A 16,052-nucleotide genomic window follows, 5' to 3' on the forward strand; every position below is an offset into this window, starting at 1 on the left:
ACCTCAGCCAAAAGCAGGCACTTAACCAACTGATCCAGTCAAGTGCCCCAAGATGATCTGTTTCCTGCTCCTTCAAGTGATGCATGACCATGAGACTTGCTTGGCCATTGAAATGTGAGCGGAAATGCTATGTGTGATTTCTAGGCTGTCGGACCTAATTGCTGATGTTTGATTCTTTGGTTCTTTCTTACCCCCACACACCTGTGATCATGGAGGGAGAGGTTGGCATGGTGGGGCCGCAGGACTGATGCTGCATGAAAGGACAGTGGTCCTGACTCATGGCCAGATATAGAATAAGTGGGAAATAACTTTGTATTGAGCTCAGCCAGTAAAAGCTGGGGCTACTTTTACTGCTGCATGATGTAGCCTATCTTTTTAAAACATGCTCCATGTTCAGACTCTCCTGAATGAGGCCCTTTGGAGCTGCTATTCCTTTATTTCCAGGACATTTGTCTTGATTATTCTTGATGGAAGTTCTCAGCTGTTTTGTGCGATAGACTGCCATTTGGAAAGTTGTGAGCTGGGGGGTCCAGATGTTGACCTGGCAGCAGCACACAAGTGTATGCTTCATGAGGTCCTCTAATTAATGCAGAGGAACCTTATGGTATAATCAAAATCAGACTTAACACAAGGCTCTCTTGGGATCTCTGCCTATGATTATAGAAAGAAAAGAATCCCTGGTTTAATTGACATTTATTAATTGCTCTTGGCTACTCATATTAACTCACCTCCACACTGATAATGGCTTGCAGGGATAACCTTGGTAGGAATAGTTGTTCAAAAAGGCCTGGGTGGGATATCCATTTAAGAAATATAGATCTCTTAGAAATATTGAGGTCCCAAAGGGCAGATGCCAAGATGTTTTCTGTAAGTCCAAATGAACACCATCCACCTGAATGGAGTAACATAACTCACTTCTGTTATGGCTCAGGCTTGATTCTTCCTTAAGTTTACCAAAAGGGGAAAATTATTTTCATAATTCCTACAGTTCTTTAATATTTAAATTCAATTTAATTAACATATAATGTATTATTAGTTTCAGAGGTAGACTTTAGTGATTCATCAGTTGCAAATAACACCCAGTGCTCATTCCATCAAGTGCCCTACTTAACCACCCAGTTACCCTGTTCCCCCCAACTCACTTCCCCTTCAGCAACCCTCAGTTTGTTTCCTATAGGTAAGAGTCTCTAATGCTTTGTCTCCCTGTTTTCATCTTATTTTTCCTTCCCTTCCCCTATGTTCATCTGTTTTGTCTCTTAGATTCCACACGAGTGAAATCATGTGTGGAAGTCTTTCACTGACTTATTCTGCTCAGCATAATACCCTCTAGTTTGAACTTTTTGAAAAGTGGCAGTACACTGAATAAAGCATCCTCATTTTAGGAGGCTTTGAATTTAATATTTAAAAGGCCATATTTTCAGAAACCCTTTCCAAATTGTCAGGTTTGGGGAAGGAATTGTGTTCTGTGTAGTATTTCATAAATTACTTGGTAGAATAAAGGACTTTTAAAATAGAGTTACCATATTTCATGTGATCCCCCACTATGGAAGATCCATTAATAATAAACATAATACTGGTTTTATATAATTATATATAAATATATAATTATATAATTATGGTTTTCTCCGATAGCAGGGAACTCGTTCCTTTCCTTTGAAGTGGGTTCACTTCCCTAAAGCATGATGTTTCTGAATTAACTTGCTATTGGGTTGAGGAGTGGGGAGGAGAACAAAACTGAAATGTTTTCCTAATTTATCTTGAAGGTTGAGCGAGTGATGATGAAGCGTCCATCAGCATTCTTTATTGCTGATAAATAGGAAAAGGTCCAGCTGGACAGGGGCTCGAGTCTCACTAATTTTATGAAGTCCTTACAGAGGGAGTGTGCACACATTCATTCATGCCTTCCTTGTTTATCATCTCCTTCTTGGCTTCAACTCCTTTGGAAAAAATGACAGACTCAAAAAAGGTCCTGTCCCCTTAATTTGTACCTTGTTTAAAACAACTATTGAATTTACTCAGTCTACTGTGTTAGCACTGTTTTGTACATGTTACTTCTAACTGATACTTCTAACCTCTTACTTCTTTTTTTTTTTTTTTAATTTTTTATTTTTTATAAACATGTATTTTTATCTCCAGGGGTACAGGTCTGTGAATCGCCAGGTTTACACACTTCACAGCACTCACCAAAGCACATACCCTCCCCAATGTCCATAATCCCACCCCCTTCTCCCAACCCCCCTCCCCCCAGCAACCCTCAGTTTGTTTTGTGAGATTAAGAGTCACTTATGGTTTGTCTCCCTCCCAATCCCATCTTGTTTCATTGATTCTTCTCCTACCCACTTAAGCCCCCATGTTGCATCACCACTTCCTCATATCAGGGAGATCATTTGATAGTTGTCTTTCTCTGCTTGACTTATTTCGCTAAGCATGATACGCTCTAGTTCCATCCATGTTGTCGCAAATGGCAAGATTTTATTTCTTTTGGTGGCTGCATAGTATTCCATTGTGTATATATACCACATCTTCTTTTTTTTTTTTTTTTTTTTAAAGATTTTATTTATTTATTTGTCTGAGAGAAAGTGAGTGAGAGCGAGCACAGGCAGACAGAGTGGAAGGAAGAGTCAGAGGGAGAAGCAGGCTCCCTGCGGAGCAAGGAGCCCGATTATACCACATCTTCTTGATCCATTCATCTGTTGATGGACATCTAGGTTCTATCCATAGTTTGGCTATTGTGGACATTGCTGCTATAAACATTTGGGTGCACGTGCCCCTTTGGATCACCACGTTTGTATCTTTAGGGTAAATACCCAGTAGTGCAATTGCTGGGTCATAGGGCAGTTCTATTTTAAACATTTTGAGGAACCTCCATGCTGTTTTCCAGAGTGGTTGCACCAGCTTGAATTCCCACAAACAGGGTAGGAGCGTTCCCCTTTCTCTGCATCCTCGCCAGCATCTGTCATTTCCTGACTTGTTGATTTTAGCCATTCTGACTGGTGTGAGGTGATATCTCATTGTGGTTTTGATTTGTATTTCCATGATGCCGAGCTCCATACCATATCCATAACCTCTTACTTCTAAACGTTACTTCTAATCTCTTGTTCCTGGTATTCTACTAAAGTATTTTCCTGGAAACCATTTGATCTGCAATTTTCCTCATGAACATGGGAAGCTTTCTTAAGGTTGCTGGTCTCTCCTTAACCTATTAAAGCTGCTTGTGCCCAAAGACTGTTAGGTTAAAAAAATATCAGAAATGTCACATTGTTCAAGCTTTACTTGGTGTGATTAGAGATTGATGAGGAATTTTATTCTATTTTATTTTATAGAAAGCATCTTTATTTTCTGTCAAGATTGTATTTAAATTTGAGATAGTTAATATATAGTGTGGTATTAGTTTCAAGGGTAGAATTTAGTGATTCATCACTTGCAAAAACACCCAGTGCTCTTTACAAAAAATGCCTTCCTTAATGACCATTACCCATGTATCTCATTCCCCACCCACCTCCCCTCCAGCAATCCTTGTTTTGTTCCCTTTAGGTAAGAGTCCCCTGTGATTTTCCTCCATTGTTGCTTTTATCTTATTTTTCCTCTACCTCCCCTATGTTCATCTGTTTTGCTTCTTAAATTCCACATATGAGTGAAATCATATTGTATTTGTTTTTCTGTATTTCACTAAGCATTATATACTCTAGTGTCATGTCATTGCAAATGGCAAGATTTCATTTATTTTTAAAGATTTATTTATTTATTTTAGAGAGAGAGAGAGAGAGTCAGCAAATATAGTATGAGGTGTGGGAGGGGGCAGGTCAGAGGGACAGGATCTTTCAAGCACTCTCCATTGACCACAGAACGCAACAAAGAGCTCAATCCCATGACCCATGAGATCATGACCTGTGCTGAAACCAAGAGTCAGTTGCTCAACCAACTGAGCCACTCAGGCACCCCAAGATTTCATTTTTTTTTATGTCTGAGTAATATTCATGTGTGTGTGTGTGTGTGTGTGTGTGTGTGTGTGTGTGTGTATACCCCACGTCATCTTTATCCATTCATCAGTTGATGGGCGTTTGGGTTCTTTTCACATTTTGGTTATTGTGGATAGTGCTGCTATAAATATTAGTGTGCATGTGTCTCTTCAAATCACTATTTTTGTATCCTTTGGAAAATACCTCATACCACAATTGCTGGCCCATAGGGTAGCTCTATTTTTAATTTTTGAGGAACCTCCATATTGTTTTCAGGAGGGGTTGAACCAGTTTTCATTCCCAACAACAGCGTAAGAGTGTTTCCCTTTCTCTGAATCCTCACAAACATCTTGTTTCCTAAGGTGTTAATTTTAGCCATTCTGACCAGAGTGAGATGGTATCTCATTGTGGCTTTGATTTATATTTCCCTGGCAATTAGTGATGTTGAACATTTTTCCATGTGCCTGTTGGTCATTTGGATGTCTTCTTTTGAGACATGTCTGTTCATGTATTAACTGGATTTTTTATTTTTTAGAAGTTGAATTTGATAAGTTCTTTGTAGATTTTAGTTACTAGTGTTTTATCTGATTGATATGCCATTTGTAAGTATCTTCTCACATTCCATTTGCTGCCCTTTAGATTTATTGACTGTTTCCTTTGCTTTGCAGATGTTATTATCTCCATGAAGTCCCAATAGTTCATTTTTGTTTTGTTTCCTTTGAGTCTGGAGATGTGTCTAGTAAGAAGTTGGTTTAGGGTACTTGCGTGACTCAGTTGGTTGAGTACCCAGTTCTTGATTTTGGCTTAGGTTATGTTGTCAGGGTTGTGAGACTGACCTGTGTATTGGGCTCCATGCTCAGCGGGGCAGCTGCTTAAAATTATCTCCTTTAAGTAAATCTTAAAAAATAAATAAATAAAAATTAATAAATAAGTTACTGCAGCTGACGTCAAAGAAGTTGCTACCTCTTCTCCTCTAGGATTTTTATGGATTCCTGTATCACATTTAGGTCTTTCATCCATTTTGAATTTATGTTTGTGTGTGGTGTAAGACAGTGGTTCAGTTTCATTCTTCTGCATGTTCTTGTTCCCTGTCCCATTTATTGAAGAGACTCTCTTTTTTCCATTTGATATTCTTTCAAATGTCAAAGATCAGTTGACTATATGGTTGTGGGTCTATTTTTGGATTCTCTATTCTGTTCCATTGTATCTGGTTTTTATGTCAGTACCATACTGTCTTAATGAATACAGCCTTGTAAAATAGCTTGAAGTCTAGAATTGTGATGCCTCCAGCTTTGGTTTTCTTTTTCAACATTATTTTGGCTATTCAGAGTCTTTTCTGGTTTCATACAAATTTTACAATCGTTTGTTCTAGCTTTGTGAAAAATGCTGGTGTTATATTGAGAGGGATTGTATTTAATGCATAGATTGCTTTGGGTAGTATAGACATTTTAACAATATTTCTTCTTTCAATCCATGAGCATGGGATATTTTTCCATGTCTTCATGTCCTCTTCAGTTTCTTCCATAAATGTCCTATAGTTTTTAGAGTACAGATATTTTACCTCCTTGATTAGGTTTATTCCTAGGTATCTTACCATTTTTGGTGCAATTGTAAATGGTATAGGTTCCTTCATTACTCTTTCTGCTGTTTTGTTATTGGTGCATAGAAATGCAACAGACTTTTGTGCATTGATTTATATTCTGTGACTTGGCTGAATTCCTATTAGCCCTAGTAGTTTTTTGGTGGAGTCCTTCAGGTTTCCTACATAGAATATCATATCATCTGCAAAGTGAAAGTTTGACTTCTTTCTTGCTAATATGAATGCCTTTTTTTGTTGTTTGATTGCTGAGGCTAGGATTTCCCACACTCTCTTGTTGAACAACAGTGTTGAGGGTGGACATTTCTATCATGTTCCTGACCTTAGAGAAAAAGATCTCAGTTTTTCCCTATTAAAAATGATATTAACTGTATGTCTTTCATATATATGGCTTTTGTGATATTGAGGTATGGTTCTTCTATCCCTACTTTCTTGAGTGTTTTTATCAAGAAAAGATTGCTGTATTTTGCTAAATGCTTTTTCTGTGTCTATTGAGAGGACTTATGGTTCTTATACTTTTTTTAAATTGATGTAGTATATCACATTGATTGATTTGTAGATATTGAACAACCCCTGCAACCAAGGAATAAATCCCCCTTGGTCGTAGTAAGTAACCCTTTTAATATACTGTTGGATTCAATTAGCTAGTATCTTGTTGAGAATTTTTATATCCCTATTCATCAGGGATATTGGTCTGTAATTCTCCTTTTTAGTTGGGTCTTTGTTTGGTTTTGGAATCAAGGTAACTCATAGAATGAGTTTGGAAGTTTTCCTTCCATTTCTACTTTTTAGAGCCATTTCAGAAGAATGGGTATTAATTCTTCTTTAAATGTTTGGTAGAATTCCCCTGGGAAACCTTCTGGTGCTAGACACTTGCGTGTTGGGAGATATTTGATTACTGACTCAATTTCTTATTTTTTAGTGATTTTATTTATTTATTTGAGAGAGAGAGAGTGAGAACACACACCAGGAAGGGGAACAGAATGCTGAGGGAAAGGGAGAAGCTCCCAAATAGGGAGCCCAATGCAGGGCTCTATCCCAAGACCTTGGGATCATGACCTGAGCAAAAGGCAGACACTTAACCAACTGAGCTATCCAGGCACTCCTGATTGAGTTTCTTTACTGGTTATAAGGTCTGTTCATATTTCCTTTTTCTTTCTGATTCAATTTTGGTAGTTTGTATGTTGCTAGGAATTTATCCATTTTTTTTCTAGATTGCCTAATTTTCTGGTACATAACTGCTCACAGTATTTTCTTATAATTATTTGTATTTCTATAGAATTGGTTGTGCTCTCTCCTCTTTCATTCATGATTTTATTTGGGTCTTTTATCTTTTCTTTTTGATAATGCTGGCTAGAGGTTTATCAATTTTGTTAATCTTTCAAAGAATCAGCTCCTGGTTTTGTTGATTTCTTCTACTGTTATTTTTTAAAATTTCTATATCATTTATTTTTACTTTAATCTTTATTATTTCCCTTCTTCTGATGGCTTTAGATTTTATTTGCTACTTTTTTCCAGCTCCTTTAGGTATAAGTTTAGGTTGTTTGTTTGAGACTTTTGCTTCTTGAGGAAGGTCTGTTTTGTTATATATTTCCCTCATCCAGAAGGTTTTGGGCTGTCATGCTTTCATTTGGTCCCATGTATTTTTTTAAATTCTTCTTTAATTTCCTGGTTTATCCATTCATTCTTTAGTAGAATGTTCTTTAACCTCCATGTATTTGTGGTCTTTCCAATTTTTTTCTTGTGGCTGACTTCAAGTTTCATAGCATTATGGTCTAAATATATGCACAGTATCATCTCAGTCTTTTCGGAGTGGTTGAGGCCTGATTTGTGACCCAGTATTTGATCTATTCTGGCGAGTGCACTCAAAAAGAATGTGTATTCTGCTGCTTGAGGATGAAATCTCTAAATGTATCTGTTAAGCTCATCCAGTCTATTGTGTCATTCAAAGCCACTATTTCTTTGCTCATCTTCTACTTAGATGATCTGTCCATTGCTGTGAGTGGGGTGTTAAAGTCCCCTACTATTCCTGAACTATTATCAATGGATTTATTTAAGTATGTTATTAATTAATTTGTATATTTGGCTTCTTTCAAGTTAGGAGCATAAATACTTACAATTGTTAGATTTTCTTTTTGTATAAACCCTTTCATTATGCTGTAGTTCCAGTCTTCATCTCTTTACTAGTCTTTTGTTTAAAATCTAGTTTCTCTGATACAAATATGGTTATTCCAGCTTTATTTTGAGGTCCATTAGCATGATAAGTAGTTTTTTATCCCCTCAATTTAAATCTAGAGGTATGTTTGGGTCTAAAATAAGTCTCTTGTAATCAATATATCAATGGGTCTCATTTTTATACTGATATCCTCTGTTTTTGATTGGAACATTGAGTCCATTTACATTCAGAGTAATTGTTGATATGAATTTAGTGCCATTGTATTACCTGTAAAGTCACTGTTCCTATAGATTGTCTCCATTCCTTTTTATTCTTTGTTGCTTTTGATCTCTCTTTCCTACTCAAAGGGTCCCTTTAATATTTCTTGCAGAGCTGGTTTAGTGTTCACAAGCTCCTTTAGTTTTTGCTTGTCTTGAAAACACTTTATCTTTCCTATTCTGAATGACACCCTTGATAGATACAGTATTCTTGGTTGCATATTTTCACCCTTTAGAACATTGAATATTTCCTGCCACTTGCTTTTGGCTTGCCAAGTTTCAGTAGACAGATCTACTGTTAACCTTACGTGCCTACCCTCATAGGTTAAAGATTTTTTGTCATTAGCTATTTTCAGAATTCTCTCTTTATTTTTGTGTTTTACAAGTTTCTCTATGATATATTGTGGTATTGGTCTGTTTTTATTGATTTTGAGGGGAATTCTCTGTGACTCTTGGACTTGAATGCCTGTTTCTTTCTCCAGATTAGGGATGTTCTTAACTATAACTTGTTCAAGTAAGCCTTCTGCCCCTATTTCCCACTCTTCTTCTTCTGGGACTCATATGATACAGATATTATTCTGCTTTACAGAATTGCTGAGTTCCCTATGCCTACCTTTATCATCTAATAGTTTTGTTTCCTTCCTCTTTTCAGCTTCATCATGTTCCATAATTTTATCTTCTATCTCATTATTCTCTCCTTTGCTTCTTCAATCCTTGTTGTGATTATATCTAGTCAGTTTTGCATCTCAGTTACAGCATTTTTTTTTTTTATTGTAACCTGATGTGTTTTTAGGTCTTTATCTCTGTAGCAATGGCTTCTCTGGTGTTCTATCTTTTTTTCATGCTGAGGCAGTAGTCCTATGACTGTTGCTCTAAATTCTTGTTCTGATACTCTGTTTATATCTATTTTGAGCAAGTCCCTGGCTGTGATTTCTTTTTGACCTTTTCTGGGGGGAGAAGGCCTCCATCTTGTCATTTTGGCTGGGTTTCTGTCTTCCTTGTGTGTATGTTTTGAAACATTATTATGTTTCATACATCTGAGAGTAATGTTATATTAAAAAGGGCTCATACACTGTCCAGAGCCAGGAGCTTCAGGAAGTGTTTCTGTTGTATGCTGTATGCATTCTGCTATTGGGTTTCAGCTACTCTTCCTCACTGGTCAGTACTCTGCACAGTTCCTCCTTGCTTGCAGTGGAAAATCTTTGGAACTTTAAGGAGGTGTTCTTTGATTTGTTAAAGTTTTTCTGGAAAAAAAAAAAAAAAGAAAAGAAAAGGAAAGGGGAGGGAACCTGATCCCCAAAAGAGAAAAGGAATGAAAAAAACCCAACCAAACAAAAAACCCCAAAGCCTGATTCTAATGAAAAAGAAAGGAAAAAAGAAAAAAAAAAAGAAAGAAAGAAGAAAAAAAGAAACTTGATTACTCCCCACCCCACAAAAGAAAAAGAAATGAAACAAAAAAACAACAAACAAACAAACAACAACAACAACAAAAACCCCAAAACACTAACAAACAAAAAACTCTGTAAGTTTGATTCCAAAGAACAAAATCAAGAAAAAGAAAAAGGTCAAGCCTGGTCCTATTTCCACCAGAACTGCAGGTGATGTTTTGAAGCACTCTATGATTAGTAGACTTGGTGCATGTGGGATGCTGCCTATGCTGGTCTTCTGGGGAGTGGGGGAGAAGCTCACTGTACCAGCTTAGAGTCAGACCTGCCCAGTAAATTTGCACTTGTCAGGCACAAGAGGGCAGGGTTTGGTTGAAGTGGCTCCGGCCTCCACTGGGAACTGTTGTGTTGGTCTCTGAAATCCTTCCCTGCTGGTGGAAAGAGGAAAATGGTGCCACCCCATCTTCTCATCCCTGGCATGGGGATCTCACACCCTGTGCTGCTCAGGAAACCCCCACACAATAGTGAGGGCCATTAGTGTGCCCAGTGCCACAGCTTTCCTGAGTTTTATCTTTGGCATGTGGCTGGGATTCAAAACTCCAAATCTTAAAGGACCCTAAATCATATGGACCCACTCCCCTCCTCTGGAGTAGAGCCTCACAGTGCTGTGTCTGGTGTCTCTTGTCCCAGAAAAACAGTCCTATGCCTATGCAGTGTGCAGAGTCTTATGGTATGTCACAACAAAAAGCATGACCAGGTTATCCACTCTCCGCACCTGCCTCTGTCCCCATAAAAGACCATTTGCTGGTGCCTGTAGGGTCTTTTGTATTCCCTCTTCTAAATGTACTCCAGGAAGAGGAGTACCCCGCTCCTGGGCCACCACCTTCCTTCTCCCTGGGAGTGCATGCCACAACTCTGCTTCTTTGAAAGTTGTGCACTTCCAGAACCTCAGAATTTGAGCTCCACATGCTGTTTACACAAAACCTGTGACACTCAGTCCCCCTCACTCCCATAGTCCATGGTCCAGAGAGGTTTTCTTCTTGTGTGAACCCGGCATGCACTCTCTCCACCCCTCACTCTTTTTCTCCCTTTTCTCTCCCTGTGGAAAGGCCTACCACCCCTCCAAGGCACCACCATTGTTCTCTCCCCCAATTCACTTCCTGCATCTTGCATCTGCCACACTGTCTCCCTCCAAATGTGGAGATCCTTCTCCCAGTCCTCAGATCAATTTCCTGTGTGTTTCATATCTGACTTCAGTACAGCTGTGTTTTAGGGATGAGGCAAACCCAGGATCCTCCTATTTCTCTGCCATCTTAATTCCTCCACATCCATGAAGAATTTAAAGAGCTGCCTAACAGGTGTAACAACCTGCTCTTTGTCATCTTATTTTCTGTTTTCTTACAAAGGAAACAGATGAGAGATAGAAAGAAATATCATAAGAACAGTCTATAGAAGTGGCATGAGGTTTCTGTGCAATGAGCATTGTTCACCCCACCCTGGTCTTGCTCCAGGCTGAGGGGCAAGAGAAAGAAGAGCAAAGGAAAAGAAGAGATGCTAGTTTACACATATGGTCTAGCAGCCTCAGGCATTATCTTTATTCTGGTGGGCCTCTGTCTCCCAATAATGAAATGAGGATAAATTCTTCCTACTTTAAAGAGTTCTCTTGAGAGAAAATAAAATAACATAGAAGTATTTTATACTTTGCACATCAAAAAGCAGATCACATCTTAGACATCTGTAGAAACATTTATGAAATAACTAAACTTCCCCCACAACCCTCCCTCCAGAACTCCAGAATCTAAATAGAAAAATGCAAAAACACAATCATAAAACCTCAGGGTTCTCTAGATATCCTTTGACCATATATCCACAGAGAAGAGAGAAGAGCATTTAGGAGAGAACAAATCAAGGGGAAAAAGAAGTGAGGATGTCTACATGTCCTCCTTACCTACTCTTGCCTATTGCAAGCACTTTAATTGTGTTAACTTATTAAATTCTCCCACCCTTTGTATCATGTTCAAAAGAGGTGTATCATCACCCATTTTACAGAGGAGGAGACTAAGGCCAACAGAGGAAATATAGCTTTCCCCAAATGGAAGAGTTTGTTAAGTGGCGGAGGAATAGTTTCAAAGGCAAGCTGATTGATTCCAAAGCTGTACTCCTTCCAGAATGATACATAACTACCCACAAGGATCCAGGCAGGTAGTGGATTTTCTGGGGACCAGGAAAGCAAAGGGTCAGGGGGGTGGTGTGGGGCAGGAACTCATCTGTCCACACCTTCTGTGACAATACATCCTGCTCCTTTGTGTGAGCCTTTCTCTAGCACATCAGTGAAGCCATATCCCTGATGCTCTCCAGAAAAGGTTGAATAGCAATGGGAGTGTATGATGTGGGAATATTGTCTGTGCCCTATCGTTATCCTGTCCCACTTAAAGTAGCAGGTTCCGGGGAAGAGAACCTAAATGGCATAGATGCCCTTTTGAGAGAAACACTATTTACAAATGCTCCCAAAATGGACACAGAAGACAGCAAATCATGGAGGGTAGGGAGTGGTCAGGTGGCTCGGCCAATTAACATTTGTGAGATATTAAACTTCTGAAAATGGAGATGATCATAGGATTTTTCTGAAACAGCAAGTATTTTTTGTTGTTGTTGTTTTGTTTTTGTTTCATTGCCTCTTTCACACTTAAAAATTTGTTGGGAACCCAAAGGGGCTTTCACTTCATGACAGATGGATACTATCTATGCTATCTATTGATATTAATCACACTGGATCTTAAAACCAAGAAATTCAAAAATACTAATTTATTTTAATATTATAGTATACCTATCACAGATTAACATAAATAACATATATTTCTTAAAAACAGTAACTGTGGTTACAAACAAAACAAAACAAAAAAAACCCCACCCAAACCTTAGAGGACAGGCCTTTGTTTTATAACTTTGTAGATCTCTTTAATGTCTGGCTTAGTATAAAACAACCAGATTCTCTTATCTGTTCCTGTATTCCATCTGCTGTGATACACTGTTTTTATTGAAATGTTTAAAGAAAACCCAGCCTCAAACAGCTTTGTAATTGAAAAGTATTGACCTTGTGGATTCCCTGAAAGGTGAACTCCACAAGTTCTGGCACTATGTTTTGGAAAGAACTGCTTTAAATAGTGAATGAATAGAAAAGATTTACTACATTTCCCTGACACAGAGCAGATAGATGCTCACTAAGTAGTATGAAAAATGTTATCCCCACACTTCAATGTACCTACATACTTATGTCTAAGATAAATATCCCAAAATAATATGCATATCACAGTGAATTTCTCTCTCTCTAGCTAGCTAGATATGGATATAATAATAGGGAGGGTGGCGGGGAGAGAGAGAGATCACAGCCAAGCAAGTTGGATATGTAGATAGATCGATGGATGAATAGACAGGTCATAGATAGATAGATATCACAACCATACAAGTTGATGGGGGCATAAATACATGCAAAAGTACATACACACAAATGAAGCTTGTAATTCTCTTAACCTCCCTTAGGTCAAAATATTGATATCATTTTACAAATTATTTTAACAACATTCTTTTGTCTCTTTGCCTCTTACCTTCTACCTTTTTTTTTTAATTAGGAAAAATGTATTTTATTGGTGTGACCAGCACCTATCTCTGTCATCAGTACCCTTTCTCCCTTGATAAGGAGGACCCAATCCCAGAACCAAGCAGAATTTCAAACATGTTCACCAGGGCCATGTGGAAGTTATTTACCCTAGGCATCCTTTATCAGGAATGGGGAGTCTATAAGAAGGGCTTCCCCTAGACAGTGTTCTTAATCCTCACCCCAAAACACAGAACAATTATTTGAGTGATAACTTTTTCAATTTGCCAAAATATGGTCCCTATAAACTACCACTCTAGATTCATAGGAGGAAAGATATATGCTATACTACCATTAAGCACTAAATCTTATCTCTCTCCCAGAACCACATGGAAAATGGCTGTAAGACCTTCACTGGGTACCTGTGTCATCAGCATCTCCCTGGAATTATCCATGAGGTCCTCAGAGTTTGAAGTGTGAGAGTGTCCCATGAGATACGTGAATCCTGATTCACTGTTAATTTGATTTTATTTGAGTTCTTTCCTGACTTGGGCATCGTTTCTCAGAAATAACCAACTTTTCATTGAAACTCCTTGTTTCCATTTTTAAAAAATCTAAATATACTTTACATACACGAAGAGCCATTATTTTCATTGCAGAGTTCTGTGTTTTGACAAATGCTAGAGTTGTATAACCACTGCAATAATGAAGATATAGAACCGCCCCAACATCCCCCAAAGGTTTTTCATGCTTTTTATGGTTAATTCTTGCCTCCATGTGCATACCCTAGAAAACACTGACTTTTTTTTTTTCTGTTTATATAGCTTTGTCTTTTTTTTTTTTAATTTTAGTTTTGTCTTTTTAAAATGTAATGTCAATGGAATTATAGTCCTTTGAGTTGGCTTCTTTCATGTAGCATAATGGACTTTAGATTTATCATTATTTTAGGGTCTATCAATGGTTGGCTTCTTTTTTTCTTTCGGGATGCTATTCCACTGAACGGATATCCACATTTTCTTTAATTATTCCCCAATGCAGGAGCATTTCAGGTGTTTCCAGTTTGGGGCAATTACCAATAAAGTCTTTATAAACATTTGCATATATTTTGTGTACATATGTGTAAACTTAGATATCCATTTTACTTTGTTCACTTTGGTTGCTGGGTCACACATGAATGCATATTTAACAATATTAGATACTGCCAAAGTGTTGTCTAAAGTAGGTCTACTATTTTGATTCTATTAATGGATGAAAATTTAAGTTGCCGTAGTCTCTCACTAGCCCTTTGGCAGCATTAATCCCAACCCAACTCTAACCCCTATCAGGATAAGCATGTGCATACACATTTTTGGGGTCTTCACTCAAGAAAAGTCACAAAAGAAGGAATATTAAAATAACTTAGATGGGTTTGAAGTGGCGGGGGGTGGGAGGTCGGGATACCAGATGATGGGTATTATAGAGGGCACGGATTGCATGGAGCACTGGGTGTGGTGAAAAAATAATGATACTGTTATGCTGAAAATAAATGAAAAAATATATATATAAAGAAATTATTGTAAAAAAATAACTTAGATGGACAATTTAAATTGATAGAATAAGTGGGCTAATAAAAAAAAAAAAAACAAAGACCTGAAATTCTCAACATGTAAGCATAAGACTTTATTATTTTTTTTTAATTTAATTTAATTTTTTTTTTCAGTGTTCGAAGATTCATTGTTTATGCACCATACCCAGCGCTCCATGTAATATGTGTCCTCCTTACTCCCCATCACCAGGCTCACCCAACCCCTCAAGTATATATACTTTTATTCTAGGGATAATATTTAGCTAAATATTATCTTTTGAAATCCTCTAATCCTCATAAAAATTTTTAAAATAATTCAACATTGTAGGTTTTGGAACTCAAACACTAGAGGTCACATTAAAGTTAACAACCAACTATAAAGTTGATCCCCTAAGTGTCCTTCTGATGCTAAATTAACTTCTATTAAGTTAATAGTTTTTTTAAAATGTTGAATGACCAGTAATTCAAAACAACTGAGTTTTTAATAATGACTGCATGTCCTGTAGTTGTTTAGTAACATTATCAAGTTTTAAATTGGGATTTCTATTTCCTCTTTTAAAAACAGCTTTATTGAGATATAATTTATATACCATGAAGCTCATCTGGTTAAAGTGTACATGTCACTGGTTTTAGTAGAGTTGCAGAATTGTGATTATAACATGATCTAATTATTCTATTTGCTTTTGAAAACAACAAAGACATATTGGTGTGTATGATTCCTATATTTATTTTTTAGTATATGTATCATTATTCATATTTTAAGAATGTCCAGTGATGAGAAATTCAGAGCAGCAAGGGTTTAATTTTCTCCAGAAGTAAAACTTTCAATGATTAATGTTAACATTCTTTTGCTGCTAAATTGATAGATGATATCAAACTAAATATATTGATAAAATTTTATTTAGGTCTTGAAAGCTATGAAGCTTACTTTTAATAACACAGTAATTAAGTTGAAATTAAGTTAATTAAAAACTCTTCTTTGAAGTAAGCAAATTTAAAAACAATGAGTGGAGAAGCAAAACTTCATTAGGTTTAAGAAAAGCTTAATTTATTTTTCTCCTCACTATTTTTCATCTTGTATGTCATGTTTTTCAAATAACATGATTACCTTAAAAATCTTTAGGGCACATTTTCTTTTGTTTGTATGATTGTATCCAGGTCAGTTTCCATTAAGCATATTGACATGTATTTATCTGTGCAAAGTGGAGGTAAGTATTTTAAGATGTTAATTAAACAGATTTAATAAAGTAATCTGAAAATCACCTAACATGGGTACGTAGGAGGTCATATTAATATAAACAGCCACATTTTGTGAGCTGGTGTTTCTCTGCTTAAATTTTGGCAGAATATTATCCCCCTTTCTATAAGTGTTGGGTTCATAGAATGAGTCTCGGCTCCCAGTCTTTATATACCCAAGTTGTTCCTCACAGTCCCCTTTCCCCTTAGTGCTCTGAAATGAAGTGCTGAATTCCAATTAATATCCTCTAGTCACATGACTCCATCCAACCCGCTCACAGCC

The sequence above is a fragment of the Mustela lutreola genome, chromosome 9 (assembly GCF_030435805.1).
Source record: "Mustela lutreola isolate mMusLut2 chromosome 9, mMusLut2.pri, whole genome shotgun sequence".
NCBI classification, from domain to species: Eukaryota; Metazoa; Chordata; class Mammalia; order Carnivora; family Mustelidae; genus Mustela; species Mustela lutreola.